Here is a 19,720-nt window from a genome sequence, read left to right as displayed (position 1 = left end):
TTCTAAGACTCTCTCTTAGGTTTTTGAAAATATTATTCTACTGCCTTCTGGCTTTATTTGTTGCTTTCAGAAGTCAGAAGTAAATCTAACTGTTATTCTATCATAGGTAATTTTTCTTTTCTCTCTGGTTGCTTTTAAGATCTTCTTTTTTTCTTTGGTATTCTTTGAATAAAAAAAGTGTGGATTTTTAAACTTTACATCTCTTGAAATTCATAGAGCTTCCTGATTCTGAGGATTTGTGATTTTCATCAATTCTTTGAAAAATTCAGTTAATATCTCCTCAAATGTTGAGGAGATATTCCCATTATTTATGTTATTTCATTTCAGAACTCCAAGTAATTATATGTTAATATTCTTATCTTAAGGTAAATATTCTTACCTTATCCTTCACGTCATTTAACTTCGATTTAATCATCTTTTCCCCCTATTCTGTGCTGTATTCTGGATAGTTTCTCCAAATCTATCTTCCAGTTTACTAATTCTTTCTTTAACAGTGGCTAATATTCTCTTCTTCTTGAGAATAATGCATGAAAAGGTATTCAACAGCATTATAAGTAGGAAAATGCAAATTGGAATTATTACCTTCTCATCAGAATGGCTAAAATCGAAAAGAAAAATAGTTCCAAATGTTGATAAGAATGTAGAGCAGTAGTTACACTGCTGGTGGAGTGTGATTGGGTACAGCCCTTTTAGAAAACAATTGTCATTATTTACTCATGTTGACGCTCCTCATACCCTTTGAGCTAGTAATTCTACTGATAAGTGTATAATTAACAGAAATACAGGCACATATTCACTAAGAGAGTTACAAGATTATTCATAGCAACATTATTCATAATGGCCCCAAACTGGCTTTAACTCAGATGTCCATTAAGAGTAGAATGATAGGGCTTCCCTGGTGGCGCAGTTGTTGAGAGTCCGCCTGCCGATGGAGGGGATGAAGGTTCGTGCCCCGGTCTGGGAAGATCCCACATGCCGCGGAGCAGCTGGGCCCGTGAGCCATGGCCGCTGAGCCTGCACGTCCGGAGCCTGTGCTCCGCAATGGGAGAGGCCACAACAGTGAGAGGCCCGCATATCGCAAAAAAAAAAAAAAAAGAAAGAGTAGAATGATAATTAATCATGATATATTTATACAATGGAGAATTATAAGCAATTATAACAAACTCTAGTTATAAACAATAATGTGGATGCATTTCACAAGCCTAATGTTGAGTGAAAGCAACTAAATTCAAAAGAATACTCTGTATGAACCCATTTATAAACAGAGAGAAAACCAAAAGAGTCTGGCAAAACTAAACTCTTGTATTTAGGGGCAAACACTTTGGAGTTAAAACTATGAAAAAAGGAAAAGATAACCATAAAAGTCAGGATAATGGTTAGCTTTGGGGAGGGGTGATAGTATAGAGATGGGAAGGGATGCTCAGGGGTTTTCTGGGGTACATGTAATATTCTATTTTTTGACCTAGTTGGTGGTTACTTGAGTGTTCATTTGGTAAAAAATCATTGAACTATATGCATTCTCTCGGTAAAAGCAGAAAAACTGTTTCATAAAATCCAACATTAACTTAATGATAAAGACTCTTAACAAATCAGGAATAGAATGGAATTTTTTAAACCGGATAAAGAACATCAGTGTACAAAGAAAACTTACAGCAAATGCCACACTTAATGATGAAACTGAGAAAGCAGATCCTTTAGCAAGCAGGGACAAGACAAGAATCCCTGTTTTTAACCACTTCTTAGCCAGTACAGTAAGGAAAAAAAGAAAGATGTATAGGGTATAAGGATTAGAAAGGAAGACACCACACTATCATTATTCACAGATGATATGATTGTTTGCATAGAGTCATAGACAATTTGTTAGAATAATAAGAGTTTGGCAAGGTTGCCAATTATAAACACAATATAAACAAGGCAATTGCATATTTACACACCAGTAACATTTGGAAAATTTAATTTGATAAAGTTATCATTTATAATAGCAATAAAAATGTAAGGAAAATATGTCCATTTTTCCAAATTTGAGCTCGTTTGGAGCTCAAATTTCCAGTAAAAATACCAACATGGTTTTTCATGGAAGTTGGCAAGCTGGCTCTAATATTTATGTGGCAGGGCAAAAGTCCGAGACTAGCCAACACAGTCTACAAGAAAAAAGAACAGAGAGGAGGGATTTGCCTTCTTAGCTATCAAGCCTCATTATAAAATAATAATAAAGAGAGTGAGATATTAGTGCAGGGATAGACAGAAAGGCCACTGTCACAAAACAGCCTAGACACAGACCTAAGCATATTTGGAAATTTGATAAATGGAAAAAGTGGCATTACAGAAAAGTGGGGAAGTGCTACACTATTCAGTAATTATTCGTATGGAAAATAGATGAAATTGGAACTCTGTATCACTCCACATACAAAAATCAATTCAGAATGATTAAGGGCTCGAAGGTAAAAGACAAAATTCTAAGCCCTTTTAGAAAAAACACAGAACATCTTTAAGGCTTCAGGGTAGGGAAGGATTTCTTAAATGTTACACAAAACTGCAAGGCAGCGAGGAAAAGACTGATAATTCTACCACCTTAAGAACTGCTATAAGACTACAAAAAGAGTGAAAATAAAAGCTCCAAGCAGGGAGAAAGTATTTGTAACACATATAAACAAAAGAGATTATTATCCAGAATATACAAATAACTCCTAAAAATCACTAAGAAACAGGTAAACCACACTATACAAATAGAGAAAATATGAGAGCAGGAACATTATAGGAAAGGAAACACGGATAACAACGTATGAAAAAACGCTCAATTTCATGATTAAACATGGACTGTAAATTAAAACAAGGAGGAAATACTATTTTATGCCACCAGACTGGCAAAAATTAATAATTCAGACAATACCATGGATGTGAGCAAAGCACTACTGGTGGATGTGTAAATTAGTACTTTGGGGAAAAAATTGGCTTTATCTAGAAAAGCTAAAGATGCCACATGGCCCAGAAATTCCACTATGTACCCCTTAGAGAAATTCTTCCATACAAACTCCAGGAGAGGAGCACAAGAATCTTTGTAACAGAACTGTTGTTAAAAACAAAAGAAAAAAAACTGGAAACAACACAAATACCCACCCAGGAGAAAATGAATGCAGAAATTGTGCTATATACACTGAAAAATGAATGCATGACAGCTCACGCATTAACTTGGGGAAAAAATCTCAGCAACTATGTTGAGTGAAAGGAACCATTCGTGAATGAACACGTGACTCCATTTCTATAACGTTTCCAAAATTGCGAAAAGCAAACAAAGACTCATTCAGGATTACATATATGTGCTGAGATATTTTGCAGGTGAGCCTCACAACAGACACATTCTATAGGCTAGGCTCCTGGCTGCCTACCATTTTTGGCAAGAGGACTCTTTTCTGAGAGATGAGGGGACCCTGAGTCAGGAGCGCAGGTATCCTCAGGCCTGCCCACGTCCTGGATAGTCATCACAAATAACTCCTGACCATCCGAATTCTGCTCACTCTTTGAACTCAGTGTCATCAAGTTCAATAAACATCAGGTTTACAAGCCCTGAATGAGCTGCCATCCCAACAAGGGGAGGCAGTTGACAGGCTCCATCTCCATTCTCAGTCCACTGCTGTGCTCTGGAGTTGAGCCAGACCCTATTTGAGGCAAGGAAATGTGGGACTCCAAAATCTCAAATTAGACGGCTTGACATGAATTTAGTCTTGTTCAAATCAATCCCCCTGTTTCCAGGTTTGTTTTGTTTTTTCTTGTAATTTTGCACCTACATCATACCAATATACTACTTTTTTTTTTTTTGCGGTACGCGGGCCTCTCACCATTGTGGCCTCTCCCGTTGCAGAGCACAGGCTACAGACGCGCAGGCTCAGCGGCCATGGCTCACGGGCCCAGCCGCTCCGCGGCATGTGGGATCCTCCCGGACCGGGGCACGAACCCGTGTCCCCTGCATCGGCAGGCGGACTCTCAACCACTGCGCCACCAGGGAAGCCCAACATACTACTTTTTATTCCAAAAACTAGGACGTGATCTGAGAGGTGTACCAGGTCACATTGGGCTCAAGCAGCGTGAAAGGCAGTAGACTTGGTCCTGCCTGTCCTGAAAGACCCAGTTTCTGGCCACGTGTCCGGCAGGGATCCTGTGACTTGTGGGCTGCAGCTGCTCCTGCCTCCTGTTGAAGGGCTCCTGCGCCTGTCCCCCCTTCCCTCCTTGCCAAGGCAGCTGTCTGGTGGGATAAGGAAGGGAGGAGGGCAGGTGACAATGGAAGGCAAAGGAGGACAGGGAGGAAGGGAGGAGAGGGGAATGTGGGGGGAGGAGGTCCAGGCGGGCCTGGAAGTGAAGCTCTTCAGTTTTGCTTCACTGAAGCCAGGATTGCTTTTAAAATACACCAAGACCTTTCGGCAAGTCCTCAGACAAACCCACCATTCGTCTGGACAGTGTGTTTTTCCTTGCAGAAAATAACCTTCCTCAGCCAGCAGCTCCTGGAATGTCAGCCAAGGAACACAGTCCAATGGGCCGGACCTCCTTTGTCCACTGACGCCAATGGCCATCAGGCGGCGACATCAGGGCCTAAAAATAGCCTCCGCCTCACGCACTCCCGCTCTGGGCCCTACTCTTTCCAGGGACTCCCTCTTCGTATTGAGTTCGTTTGGGAGGGCAGTCTATTTCTCTGCAAGAAGGAGATTTCTAGTCTGAGCTGCTTTTTCCTTCCAAGTAAGGCAACCTGAAAACACTTACCTTCAGTGAGACATTCAGTAGGAAAAGATTTGTGAGTTCTACCAAGTTTGAGCTCACAAACTCAATCAAAGGCCAGGGTCCTGTCAGTGGTGCGAAGTGAGCCAGGCAAACACACACACACGTAATTACGGGAAAGCCGAAAGGTAAAATGGGCCCATCAGCAGATGGGTGAGCAGAGCCGCCTGAGAGCAGCCCCTTCAGGGCTTGTAAACTGATGTTCGTTGAACTTGATGACACTGAGTGCAAAGAGAGCGAGCCCCCAAATGACGGCCTTTACGCCTTTTCTGAGCTTATAGGCAATGGACTTAAAAATCATATATCATAGAAGTTGTCACTGAGTTGAAACATGAAAACACGTTCTGATGTGGGAAAGTCCAGTACCGTGGACCATAAAGACAGGCCGGGGTCTTTCCTCCGGGTAAAGGTCCACACGAGGGTATTTAGTACAGATGATTCTGCCGTCACCTCAATGGACTACAGCCCACAAGCTTACTCATCTCATTAGTCACCCTCAGTAATCATCTTCGCATCCCAAATCCCAGCTTCCTTTCCCAATTACCCAGTTCCTACCAGGGGAACTCATTGCCTGTTTTTCAGATGTCTCAGAATCTTCTCTGGTAACTTCCCTGCACTTCACACCTGGTCCCTAATCGGTCCTCCAGGCAGCAATTATCTTCTTCCTTAGAAATGAAATATTTGCCTTGACTCTCACTCCAACTCCCATCATTCTAACAGCACTTCACTGAGCGCCCTTGATCAGTCTAGCATCTTCCCAATAGGTCTTGCACGTCTCTGTCAGACTGATCTTATCAACACGTTGCTTTTGCATCTCCTTACCCAAGAGCTCACAGTAGCTCCCGATCGCCACCTCCACCTGTTTTTCCTTGGCTGGCTCTCGCTCTACCTGTTCAAATTAATTTTTTTGTGGTTACCCGTTGTGTGGGCTTTATTCTTCAACTTTAGGTTCCCCCTCTAAGTCATAGCCCAGCTTTTCAAGGGAGGAGTAAGGGAAAGAGAAGGAAGGTGTAAGGGAAAGAGAGGCTCATGTCCACCTCTGTGACCGGCCGTCCTACCCACCCTGCCGTTTACCTCTGTCCACTCTTTCCCCGTCTTCTCCAACAGTCCAGGTCTTGAACTTCCTTTCTTTGAGACTCAGCTTCCCATCGGGGCCTTTGCTATTAATAGTAACACCTTCCTCCCCCGTCTTCTGAGCTTCTTCAACCCCTGTGGGTACAGCTTCTATGACTCGGGAGCTCTATGGGGAAACATGCTGGTGCCATCGTTCTCCTACTGGTTATGTCCACTGTCCATGGAAAGTTACTGATCCACTTAAAGATTTGCCACCAGAGATTGAATTGTATGGACCACCCACATCCCTGGGCAATTCTCAGGCTTCCTAAATAATCCTCCTGTATTTTCTATCTGATGGTAGAAGAAAAATTGGACTCTGCTGTCTCCTAACCATTGGTAGGTCAGTTTCCTCTCTCTGACCTCATCATTCATTTCTCAAACCTTTGCTGAGCACTACTGTGTGCCAGGTGATACATTTCAGTCTTTGAGGATTCAGAAGAAGAAGGCACAGCTTCTGGCCCCACAGAACTTCCAAACATGTTCTTGCTTTGCACACAAGTCAAGGGAATAGATATGTCAACAGTGGGCTATCATGAAGGGCCTGCACTTCCCCCTCTTTAACTCAGAGAGTGACACTGTTGCTTAAATAGCCACAGTTCTAATGGAAAGAAAGTAATTCAAAAATCTGCCTATGTTGCGGTATCTAAGAGATGAGAACTGACCTTTGAGACTTCCCCGGTGGCACAGTGGTTAAGAATCCGCTTACCAATACAGGGGACATGGGTTCGAGCCCTGGTCCAGGAAGATCCCACGTGCCACGGAGTAACTAAGCCTGTGTGCCACAACTACTGAAGCCCGTGCACCTAGAGCCTGTGCTCCGCAACAAGAGAAGCAATGAGAAGCTCGCGTTACTCTTCTCTTGTTGCAACAAGAGAAGTAACAAGAGAAGCCACCTCAATGAGAAGCCCGCGCACCACAACAAAGAGTAGCCCCTGCTCGCTGCAACTAGAGAAAGCACGCACGCAGCAACGAAGACCCAAAGCAGCCAAAAATAAATAAATTAATTAATTAAAAAAAGAAAAAAAAAAAGAACTGACCTTAACACATCAAATAGTAAGTGCACAAGTGGTGGAGCATGAAATGTTGCTTCTGAAAGAATTGTAGACCACCACTGTCATGTATGAAAGTACAATTATGGGGGCTTCCCTGGTGGCGCAGTGGTTGAGAGTCCGCCTGCCGATGCAGGGGACACGGGTTCGTGCCCCGGTCCGGGAAGATCCCGCATGCCGCGGAGCGTGAGCCATGGCCGCTGAGCCTGCGCGTCTGTAGCCTGTGCTCCGCAACGGGAGAGGCCACAACGGTGAGAGGCCCGTACCACAAAAAAAAAAAGTACAATTATGGAGAACCAGTGGGAGGTATCAGGTGCATTTAGGCTTTTTATTCTTTTGTGTTCTCGCCTAAAAGCAATTTCTATCTTAAAATATAATTGCAGATTATTTAGTTGTGGCTCCATAATGAGTATTGAGTTTGCATAAACTCATTAAAAATTGACTGTATGGTTTGGGAAATAAGCTTTAGTTTCTCAAAGAAAGACTTTCTTGGGCCAGGCTATCTATTTTTGCATTTTTTCCCCACTAATCCAAGGATGGTTAGGGTTTGGCTCCAAAGCAGGGAATGTGAGCTGACAGTTCATTGTCCCCACCTTGGGGGCTGAGACCCACGGGTTGGGAGTGGAATGCCAGCACAGTGGCCCCCTAGGCAATATGCAGAGAGTAGCCTAATTTTATGTTCGTGAGAGTGGCTTTAACAACCTGTGTTAATCAAAGGAAATACCATTTAATCCCCCTTGTTCAGCATATTCTTTAAAAAATTACCATTTTCTTTTTTTAAATAGGCGATACATTTGCATAGTTCAAAAATGAAAACTATAAATAGATATGGTAAAATGGCTCCTTCGCAATTCTCTCCCTTGTCCCGCCAGCTTCTCTTCCTCCAGCAGCTATCCCATATTATTTGTTTCGTGGGGCATCCTTTAAGAGGTATTATTAAAGCAGGTACAAACAAATATGAATATACAGCCTTTCCTCTCCCAACTTTTAAAAATCAACTAACAGTGTTCCCTACATTTTGTACCTTACTTTTTCCTCTTACCATCTTATCTTGGAGACTTTTCCATATCAGTTCCTTAAGAGTTTTCCTATTCCTCTTTAGAGTTGCATAATATTCCATTTTGTGGCTGTGTTACTGACTCGGGTCCTTGGACTCTTTAATCCATAGAAATTGATATGAGGCAAAGTGAGAAATTCAGGCAAAGCTTTATTGGGACTCGTGCTCTAGCACAAAAGAGCGAAAACAAGTAACAGGTGCCCTTGCTCCTCTCTGAGGAGGAGGGCAGCCTCGTTCCTTAAATGCGTTGAGGGTAGGGGTGGGTCAGGCCGGAGGGGCGGCTTAGGTGGTCTGCCCGCCGCCTTGGTGGTGCTGTGTGCACGGATCTTGGGCGGTACCCTACTTTTGCTCCCAGCACCTCTGACATGGCGATTGGTTTGTGGCCTTTTTGTCTCTTATTGTTCATGATTGCCCCAACTGAGCATGTGTGTATTTTTAGTTCCTATAGTTTCTTTGTATTCTGTTGCCCATGGAGACAGGCACAAGTGCAGCATTCCGGTAAAGGGTCCCAGGTCCCAGCCTATCTAAGCTGCGCCATAATTTATTTAATCCGGTTCTTATTGATGTACATCTAAGTTGATTCTAATCTTTTGCTATTGCATACAATGCCTCAGCGAGTAACTTTGTACACAGGTCATTTTGCATGTGTAAAAGAATGACTGTGGGATGAATCCCTGAAGGTGGAATTGTTGGGTCAAAGGGAACATGCCTTTGTGATTTAATAGATATTGCCAAATTGCTTCCAAACGGATTGTATCAATTTATACTCCCACCAGCCATAAGTGAGAGTACCTATTGCCTCTGCAGGCTTCTGCCTTATTAAACATTTGGATTCTTGCCAATTTGTTAATTAAGAAAATGGTATCTCAGTGGCTTTAATTTACATCTTTTATTATGAGTGAGGTGGAGCATTTGTATTTCCTTTTTATGGGCTATCCTTCACCCATGTGACTTCAGGCCATTGATCTTTTTACTTGTCATTTTGTGAGATCCTTTTGTATATATGGAATGTGAGTTGCAAATATTTTTCTGTTTGTCATTGGCCTTTGTTTATAATAGTTCTTTTGGCTATTTGTTTTTATTCATGCAGAAGTTTCCATTTTTATAAAGTAAAACATTTTAATCTTTTCTTTCATGACATCTGGATTTTGAATCATTTTAGAAATGTCTTAACCATTCTAAGGTTATAACCTTAAAAGAATTCTCTGTTTTCTGATTTTTTTATCATTAGATTTAAATTCTTGATCCATTTGAAAATTTTCTTCGTTTATGGCATAAGGTGTGGCTTACAAACTATTTCCAGATGGCCTAACTAGTTGTAATAATACCTTTTATTGAAAAGTCCTTGTTTTCCCCAGATTTTCCAGATTTATTATATACCAAATTCCTTCATGTATTTGAGACTATTTCTGGATTTTCTACTGTTACATTAGTCTGTCTGCTTATTTATACACTAGTAATACTAAATTAAAATTTTGGTAATACTACTGTGACCATTAATAATACTAATGTGAATACTACTCATTGTTCTTTTCAGAATTTTCCTACTTTATTTTTCTCTGAGGACTTTAGCATCATCTTGTCTAGCTCCAGGAAAAAAAAACTTTGTTGGTATTTATATTGATATATTAAATGTATTAGTTCCTTTATAAAATATTGACATATCACGACATAGTATGCCTTTCTGTTTGTTCAAATCCTCTTTTGTTTCTTTTCAGAACCGTTTTCAAATTTCTTTCCTATAGGCCTTGAACGTTTTTGGTTAATTTTATCTTTTTTCTCTCTAGTTCCTCTTGTAAGTGGCGCCTGTTTTCCCCGTTATATCTTCAGAGGGTTATTGTTTGTTTGCTAGTTCTGGAGCCCTGCTACCTTACTAAATATTCTTCTTGTTTGAGATAGTTTTTCTGCCAATTTTTGGGGGTCGTCTGGTGTATCATCATAGAACCTGTAAATAGTGATGTTTTACTTCTTCCTTTCCATTTTTTTTTTATATCTCTAACTACTTTCTTTTGTCTTGTGCCAGGAAAGTTAATGGAATGGTTCTTCAGTAATACATGTGCAGAGCAAGTTCACTGTAATGGAGAGAGTTTGGGCATATTTATATATGGAGCACCAGGTGTCTCCAGAGAGGGAATGGTTTGAGACCCTTATTCCCTCTTTAGGAAATTTAATGTTGTTATAACATGTTATAAATTGAATTGCCCGGCAGGTTAGATGGCAAGAAAGGATAACAGAAGACTCTGAGAGAAAGCTCACCAGAGGGTTGGGGAGTCTGGCCTAGGACTCGGAGAGGGCTAATTTTGGCCACAGTATTTGGCCTTTTCAGGAACTACTCTAGATCCAACTATCTTGGAGCCATGAATATGATTTTAGGGAAAAAATAACTCTGTGTGTGTGTGTGTGTGTGTGTGTGTGTGTGTGTGTGTGTGTGTGTGTTCCTGCGTGGACAGATGGGAAGAGTGGGTTATTGGACCTGTAACATTTGAAGTCCAAGTTCCCACCCCCTTTCATAGGATGCACCGTGGGATGCTGGGTGCAATGCTGGGGGATGAGGAGCCCCTGCATGGTTGCAGCTTCAGGGAACACTGTGCCTTGGGTGGCTTTATCCCTGTGGATTGCAGTCTCTGCTACGTTGCCCTCATGACTCCTTCGGTGAATGGGCAGGTCCTGGGCTGTTGGGCCTCTTGTATTGGAGGTGATATCATGTTTTAGGAGCAGAGGCATCAAGGATGGAGAATGGAACTATGGGGGTACTGAGTAGAGCACGGAAGTTTCTCCACCTTCCAATCTCCACCTGCAGAACCCTGCTTCAGAGCTGAAGGGCACCAGCTCTGCCTGCCCCCAACAGATGGCAGGAGGGGAGGTCACACAATGTCCTTTCATAGCAGCCATACTGTTTTTTAGTTTAGTGTGTTTTGCATATGTATAGTGAATTATTACAAGACAGTAGGGATGGTTAGAAGCATAGATCAAGCAACACGTGAGGTATTTGTCAAGTCACAGGATAGCAAGAAGAGCACCTGATGAAATCAGAGACATTTGCCTCTGTGACGAGAGGATGAACACCCTTGTCGGAAGTCTTGGCTTAACGTTGGTTCAGATGAGAGCTAGGAGTTTGCTTAGGACCTTAATTTAAAGCCAATAGGTGGTAAAATGCTTCTCCTGAACCATCACAAGCCACACGTGGCCCACAGGTTCAAGGCCTGTTCAAATCTGCTCCGCGTCAAAGAGTGAATTTGAGGGGCTGACTGCAGACACACTGGCCTGGATATCACAGATACTAAGGATTTTCTTAGGATACTTGCAGAGATCATCCGGGGGTGGTGGTGGCAGGGGAGATTACCTGCCACAACAGGTGTTCAGTGTAGGTGATATTGGCCTATTTATTTATTTATTTTCTAGATTTATTGAGATGTAATTGACATATAACATTGTGTAAGTTTAACATGCACAACGGCTCTTTCTCTCTCTACCTGCAACCTCGCTGTGTGGACCCCCTGTGTGCTGTGTAATTTCCAGGATATGTAAGTGATAAACTTTGTTTCTTTCAAAGTTTAAAAAAATAAAATGCACAACGTATTCACTTGATATACTTAGATATTGCAAAATCATTACCATGATGGTATTACCTAACACTTCCATCCCACAAAATTAATATTTCTTTTTGGTGGTGAGAACATTTAAATCTACTCTCGGGCTTACCTGGTGGTGCAGTGGTTAAGAATCCGCCTGCCAGTGAGGGGACACAGGTTCGAGCCCTGGTCTGGGAAGATCCCACATGCTGCGGAGCAACTAAGCCCATGCACCACAACTACTGAGCCTGTGCTCTAGAGCCCATGAGCCACAACTACAGAGCCCGCATGCCACAACTACTGAACCCCATGCGCCTAGAGTCTGTGCTCTGCAACAAGAGAAGCCACCGCAATGAGAAGCCTGCACACCGCAACGAAGAGTAGTCTCTGCTCGCCACAACTAGAGAAAGCCCTCGCACAGCAACGAAGACCCAATGCAGCCCAAAAAAAAAAAAATAAGTTAAGTCTACTCTCTCAGCAATATTCAATATATGTTACAGTATTATTAGCTATAATCACCATGCTGTGCCTTAGATCCCTAGAATTTGTTATTTATATAACTGGAAGTTTGTGCTCTTTGACCAATACCTTCCCATTTCCCCCAATACCCCACCCTCTGGTAACCACCATTCCTCTTTCTGTTTCTCTAAGTTCAGCTTTTTTAGATTCCACAGATAAGTGAGATCATATAGTATTTGTCTTTCTCTGCCTGACTTTCGTCACTTAGCATAATGCCCTCAAGTTTCATCCAAGTTGTAGCATACAGCAGGATTCCTTGGTTTCCATGGCCTAACAATATTCCATTGTGTATATGTACCACATCTTCTTTATCTGCTCATCTGTTGATGGACATTTAGGTTGATTTCATGTATGGGTTATTGTACATAATGCTGTAGTGAACATAGGAGTACAGATCTCTTTGAGATCCTAGTTTCACTTCCTTTAGATATATACTCAGAAGTGAGATTGCTGGATTGTATGGTTGTTCTATTTTTAATCTTTTGAGGAAACCCCATACTGTTTTCCATGGTGGCTGCACCATTTACATTCCTACCAGAGGTGCACGAGGGTTCCCTTTTCTCCACAGTCTCCCCTCTTGTTACCTCTTGTCTTTTTGATGATGACCACATTGGCTTCTTCTAGAGAAGACTGCCCAAAGGACACATGCCATCCACAAGTGGTGTGAAAGCTTCACGTGGTTGAATCACAGTCCTATTGATGGCAGTGAATCCAGAGGTGGCTTCTTAACTTTAGACTAATGACCCTTTGGAATCAGATCTGCTTTAAGTAGGAAAGCTGTGTGCTTAGCTGCTATGAGCTGAGAGTAGGTGGGACTGCTCTTTGGTATGCATAGGCAAGCCTGGGATGTTTTGGAATGGTTTTTGGAAGGAAGTTCTGGAAGTACGTCTTGATTTCTTACTAACTTAGGCAGCTAGGGGCTTAGAGACTTTATAAGAAATGTGGGAGCTGGGGGTCAAGATGGCCGTGTAGAGTTAGCATCTCCCCACGACTAAGGTGTCTGCCAGCAGCTGGTGGAGGACTCTGATGCCCAAGGAGACGGGAGGAACCCCAAAGTGAACCGGTAGGACATAGGGGGACTGAAGGGGCAGGAGAAGTGGAGGTCAGACAGGATTGGTGCCCCTGAGGCTGGGGAGATCAGGAGAGGCAGGTGGGAGGGACTCTGCAGGAGGAGCGGGAGAGGAGCAGAGGGCAATTGCCTTGCCCACCCAGGCCTGGGGAGCCTGCTGAGCTCCCAGGCCAATCCCCTGCCCTCCAAAGCCCCCTCCAGGCCACGTGGGTCCTTGGGGGCATAGGAGGGAAGCTGGAGATCAGGAGAGAAGGGCGGGAGGGGTCCTCCCAGGAGGGACCCTCCCAGACTGGAGGAGCAGGAGAGGACAGGAGGGTATTTGCCCCGCCCACTTGAGTCCAGGAAGGCTGCTGGGCTCCCAGGTGAGGTCCCCCGCCCTCTGAGACCGGGGTAGGGGGCATGCCTGGGCCCCTTCTGTTCCTTGAGCCTAAGCCCCACCCCCCACAGCCCCCAGGGCCTTTTCCAGCCCTGTGGGTCCTGAGCATTGGCCCCACCCACAGCCCAAACCTTGCTTAGGCCCCACCCTCCACAGCCAAGGTCTTTTCCCACCCTTTTTTTTTTCTTTTCCCTCTCCCTCTTTTTACTATTGTGGTACTGATGTACCTTCTGGTTGTTGATTCATCTATATTTTTATTTTTATATTCTTCCTAACATATCTGTTAGTTTCCTAGTCTAATTTTATTTTTTACTTTGTTATTGTTGTATTTTGTTTAGTTTTTGCCACTCCAGGTGGCTTAAGGGATCTTAGTTCATGAGCCCGGGCAGACCCCAGGGAATATTCATCTGAGTGAGGGATTGTGGAGTTCCTTATCTCAGCACCAAGACACAACTCTACCCAATAGCCTACAAACCCCAGTGTTAGAAGCCTCAGGCCAAACAACCAGTTAGACAGGAACAGAATCCCATTCATTAAAAAAAAAAAAGAAAAAAATGAGATGGCAAAAAAATATGTCACAAATGAGGGAGCAAGGTAAAAACCTACAAGACCAAATAAATGAAGAGGAAGTAGGCAATCTACCTGAAAAAGAATTCAGAGTAATGATAGTAAAGATGATCCAGAATCTTGGAAATAGAACGGAGGCACGGATTGAGAAAATACAAGAAATGTTTAACAAAGATCTAGAAGAACCAAAGAACAAACAAACAGAGATGAACAACACAATAACTGAAATGAAAAATACACTGGAAGGAATCAATAAGAGAATAACTGAGGCAGAAGAATGAGTAAGTGAGCTGGAAGACAAAATGGTGGAAATAAGTGCTGAGGAGCAGAATTAAGAAAAAAGAATGAAAAGAATTGAATACAATCTCAGAGACCTCTGGGACAACACTAAATGCACCAACATTCGAATTATAGGGGTCCCAGAAGAAGAAGAGAAAAAGAAAGGGTCTGAGAAAATATTTGAAGATATTATAGTTGAAAACTTCCCTAACATGGGAAAGGAAATAGTCACCCAAGTCCAGGAAGCACAGAGAGTCCCATACAGGATAAACCCTAGGAAGAACACACCAAGACACATATTAATCAAAGTAACAAAAATTAAATTCAAAGAAAAAATATTAAAAGCAGCAAGGGAAAAACAAAAAATAACATACAAAGAAATCCCCATAAGGTTATCAGCTGATTTTTCAGCAGAAACGCTGCAGGCTAGAAGGGAGTGACAGGATATACTTAAAGTGATGAAAGAGAAAAACCTACAACCAAGATTACTCTACCTGGCAAGGATCTCATTCAGATTTGATGGAGAAGTCAGAAGCTTTTCAGACAAGCAAAAGCTAAGAGAATTCAGCACCACCAAACCAGCTTTACAACAAATGCCAAGGAAACTTCTCTAAGCAGGAAACACAAGAGAAGAAAAAGACCCACAAAAACAAACCCAAAACAATTAAGAAAATGGTAATAGGAACATATATATCGATAACTTGAATGTAAATGGATTAAATGCCCCAACCAAAAGACACAGACTGGCTGAACAAGACCCATGTATATGTTGTCTATAAGAGACCCACTTCACACCTAGGGACACATACAGACTGAAAGTGAAGGGATGGAAAAAGATATTCCATACAAATGGAAATCAAAAGAAAGCTGGAGTAGCAATACTCATATCAGATAAAATAGACTTTAAAATAAAGGCTGTTACAAGAGATAAGGCGGGACACTACATAATGATCAAAGGATCAATCCAAGAAGAAGATATAACAATTACAAATGTTCATGCACCCAATATAGGAACAACTCAAAACATAAGGCAAATGCTAACAACCATGAAAGGAGAAATTGACAGTAACACAATAATAATAGGGGACTTTAACACCCCACTTACACCAATGGACAGATCATCCAAACAGAAAATAAATAAGGAAACACAAGCTTTAAATAACAAAATAGACCAGATAGATCTAATTGATATTTATATAACATTCCACGCAAAAGTGGCAGAATACAATTTCTTCTCAAGTGCACATGGAACATTTTCCAGGATAGATCGCACTTTGTGTCACAAATCAAGGCTTGGAAAATTTAAGATAATTGAAATTGTATCAAGCATCTTTTCTGACCACAATGCTATGAGATTGGAAATCAATTACAGGAAAAAACTGTAAAAACACAAATACATGGAGGCTGAACAGTGCACTACTAAATAACCAAGAGATCACTGAAGAAATCAAAGAAGAAATTAAAAAATACATAGAAACAAATGACAGTGAAAACACGACAACCCAAAACTTATGGGACGCAGCAAAAGCAGTTCTAAGAGGGAAGTTTATAGCAATACAATCCTACCTCAAGAAACAAGAAAAATCTCAAATGAAAAATCTAACCCTACACTTAAAACAACTAGAGAAAGAAAAACAAAGAAAACCCAAAGTCAGTAGAAGGAAAGAAATCATAAAGGTCAGAGCAGAAATAAATGAAATAGAAATGAAGAAAACAATAGCAAAGATCAATAAAACTAAAAGCTGGTTCTTTGAGAAGATAAACAAAATTGATAAACCCATAGCCAGACTCATCAAGAAAAAAAGGGAGAAGACGCAAATCAATAAAATTAGAAATGAAAAAGGAGAAATCACAACTGACACTGCAGAAATACAAAGGGTTATAAGAGACTACAACAAACAACTATATGCCAATAACATGGACAACCACGAAGAAATGGACAAATTCTTGGAAAGGTACAATTTTCCAAGACTGAACTATGAAGAATTAGAAGATATAAACAGACCTATCACAAATAATGAAATTGAAACCATAATAAAAAATCTTCCAACAAACAGAAGTCCAAGACCAGCTGGCTTCACAGGTGAATTCTATCAAACATTTAGAGAAGAGCTAACACCAATCCTTCTCAAACTCTTCCAAAAAATTACAGAGGGAGAAATACCCACAAATTCATTCTACGAAGCCACCATCACCCTGATACCAAAACCAGAAAAAGATATTACAAAGAAAATTATAGACCAATATCACTGATGAACATAGATGCAAAAATCCTGAACAAAATACTAGCAAACGAAATCCAACAGCACATTAAAAGGATCATATAGCATGATCAAGTGGGATTTACCCCAGGGATGGAAGGATTCTTCAATATACGCAAATCAATCAATGTTATACACCACATTAACAAATTAAGGAATAAAAACCATATGATGATCTCAATAGATGCAGAAAAATCTTTCAACAAAATTCAACACCCATTTATGATTAAAAAAACTCTCCAGAAAATGGTCAAAGAGGGAACCTACCTCAATGTAATAAAAGCCATATACGACAAAACCACAGAAAGCATCATACTGAATGGTGAAAACCTGAAAGCATTTCCACTAAGATCAGGAAGTAGACAAGGGTGCCCACTCTCACCACTCTTATTCAACGTAGTTTTGGAAGTCCTAGCCATGGCAATCAGAGAAGAAAAAGAAATAAAAGGAATACAAATTGGAAAAGAAGAAGTAAAACTGTCACTGTTTGCCGATGACATGATACTACACATAGAAAATCCTAAAGACACCAGCAGAAAACTACTAGAACTAATCAATGAATTTGGTAAGGTTGCAGGATACAAAATTAATGCACAGAAATATCTAGCATTCCTATACACCAGCAATGAAAAATCACAAAGAGAAATTAAGGAAACACTCCCATTTACCATTGCAACAAAAAGAATAAAATGCTGAGGAATAAACCTGCCTAAGGAGGTGAAAGACTTGTACTCAGAAAACTATAAAACACTGATGAAAGAAATTAAAGATGACATAAACAAATGGAGAGATATACCATGTTCTTGGATTGGAAGAATCAATATTGTGAAAAGGACGATACTACCCAAAGCAATCTACAGATTCAGTGCAATCCCTCTCAAACTACCAATGGCATTCTTCACAGAATTAGAACCCAAAATTATACAATTCATATGGAAACACAGAAGACCCCAAATAGCCAAAGCAATCTTGAGAAAGAAAAATGGAGTTTCAGGAATCAGGCTCCCTGACTTCAAACTATACCACAAAGCTACAGTAATCAAGACAGTATGGTACTGGCACAAAAACAGAAATATAGATCAATTGTAAAAGACAGAATGCCCAGAGATAAACCCACACACATATGGGCACCTAATTTATGACAAAGGAGGCAAGAACATACAATGGAGAAAAGACAGCTTCTTCAATAATTGGTGCTGGGAAAACTGGACAGCTACATGTAAAAGAATGAAATTAGAACACTACATAACACCATACACAAAAATAAACTCAAAATGGATGAAAGATTTAAATGTAAGACCAGACACTATAAAACTCTTAGAGGAAAAACACTCTTTGACATAAACCACAGCAAGATCTTTTTTGACCCACCTCCTAGAGTAACGGAAATAAAAACAAAAATAAACAAATGGGACTTAATTAACCTTAAAAGCTTTTGCAGAGCAAAGGAAATCATAAAAAAGACAAAAAGACAACCCTCAGAATGAGAAAATATTTGCAAATGAAACAACAGACAAAGGATTAATCTCCAAAATATACAAACAGTTCATGCAGCTCAATATCAAAAAAACAAACAATCCAGTTAAAAAATGGGTGGAAGATCTAAATAGACATTTCACCAAGGAAGACATACAGATGGCAAAGAGGCACATGAAAAGATGCTCAACATCACTAATTATTAGAGAAATGCAAATCAAAACTACAATGAATTATCACCTCACGCTGGTCAGAATGGCCATTATCAAAAAATCTACAAACAATAAATGCTGAAAAAGGTGTAGTGAAAAGGGAACCCTCCTGTACTGTTGGTGGGAATGTAAATTGATACAACCACTATGGACAACAGTATGGAGTTTCCTTAAAAAACTAAAAATAGAACTACCATATAACCCAGCAATCCCACTACTGGGCATATACCTGAGAAAACCATAATTCAAAAAGAGACATGTACCACAGTGTTCAATTGCAGCTCTATTTACAATAGCCAGGACATGGAAGCAACCTAAATGTCTATTGACAGATGAATGGATAAAGAAGATGTGGTGCATATACACAATGGAATATTACTCAGCCATGAAATGAAACGAAATTGAGTTATTTGTAGTGAGGTGGATGGACCTAGAGTCTGTCATACAGAGTGAAGTAAGCCAGAAAGAGAAAAACAAGTACCATATGCTAATGCATATATATGGAATCTAAAAAAATTAAAAAATGGTACTGATGAACCTAGTTGCAGGGCAGGAATAAAGGGGTAGACATAGAGAATGGACTTGAGGACATGGGGTGGGAAGGAGCAGCTGGGGTGAAGTGAGAGTAGCATCGACATATATACACTACCGACTGTAAAATAGTTGGCTGGTGGGAAGCAGCAGCATAACAGGGAGATCGGCTTGGTGCTTTGCGGATGACCTAGAGGGGTCGGATAGGGAGGATTGGAGGGAGGCTCAAGAGGGAGGGGATATGGGGACATGTGTATGCATAGGGAGGATTGGAGGGAGGCTCAAGAGGGAGGGGATATGGGGACATGTGTATGCATACGGCTGATTCGCTTTGTTGTGCAACAGAAACTAATGCAGTATAGTGAAGCAATTATGCTCCAGTAAAGATCTATTAAAAAAAAGTATATACTGCCTGGCTCCATTTCTATACTCTTAGAGAAGAAATACAATTTTACTGTTTCCTTAAAAAAAAAGAAATGTGACTTTCTTTTGCATCCCTGGCTAGTGAAGTGGAGCATAGTGGTTACGTTGTGCCCTTTCTTCAATGTGTATTTCTCGGGGGGCTGTTTTCTCCTTTGCACTGAGGAAACAGAGGCAGTGTGCTAGACCCTGAAATATGCAAAATATGCAGTAGGGAGGAGCTACTGTTGCTAAACCACCAAATTTGGCTGGAAGCTCTGCTGGTAGCAGCCCACTCAAACAGCAGACACATGATCCCTACTTCCCAGACAAAATCTGGTATCCAGCATTTAAGAGTGAAAAGAACCAGAAGACTTGGTTAGGAGTCTTCAATTCTGGCCACACATCAGACTTCTAAGAGTTCAAGGAGTGTTTACAAATTCAAGCTGCTCAGGCCTCTTCTCCCAGAA

The sequence above is a fragment of the Lagenorhynchus albirostris genome, chromosome 8 (assembly GCF_949774975.1).
Source record: "Lagenorhynchus albirostris chromosome 8, mLagAlb1.1, whole genome shotgun sequence".
In the NCBI taxonomy this organism is placed as follows: domain Eukaryota; kingdom Metazoa; phylum Chordata; class Mammalia; order Artiodactyla; family Delphinidae; genus Lagenorhynchus; species Lagenorhynchus albirostris.
Note: the sequence above shows the minus strand (reverse complement) of the source record.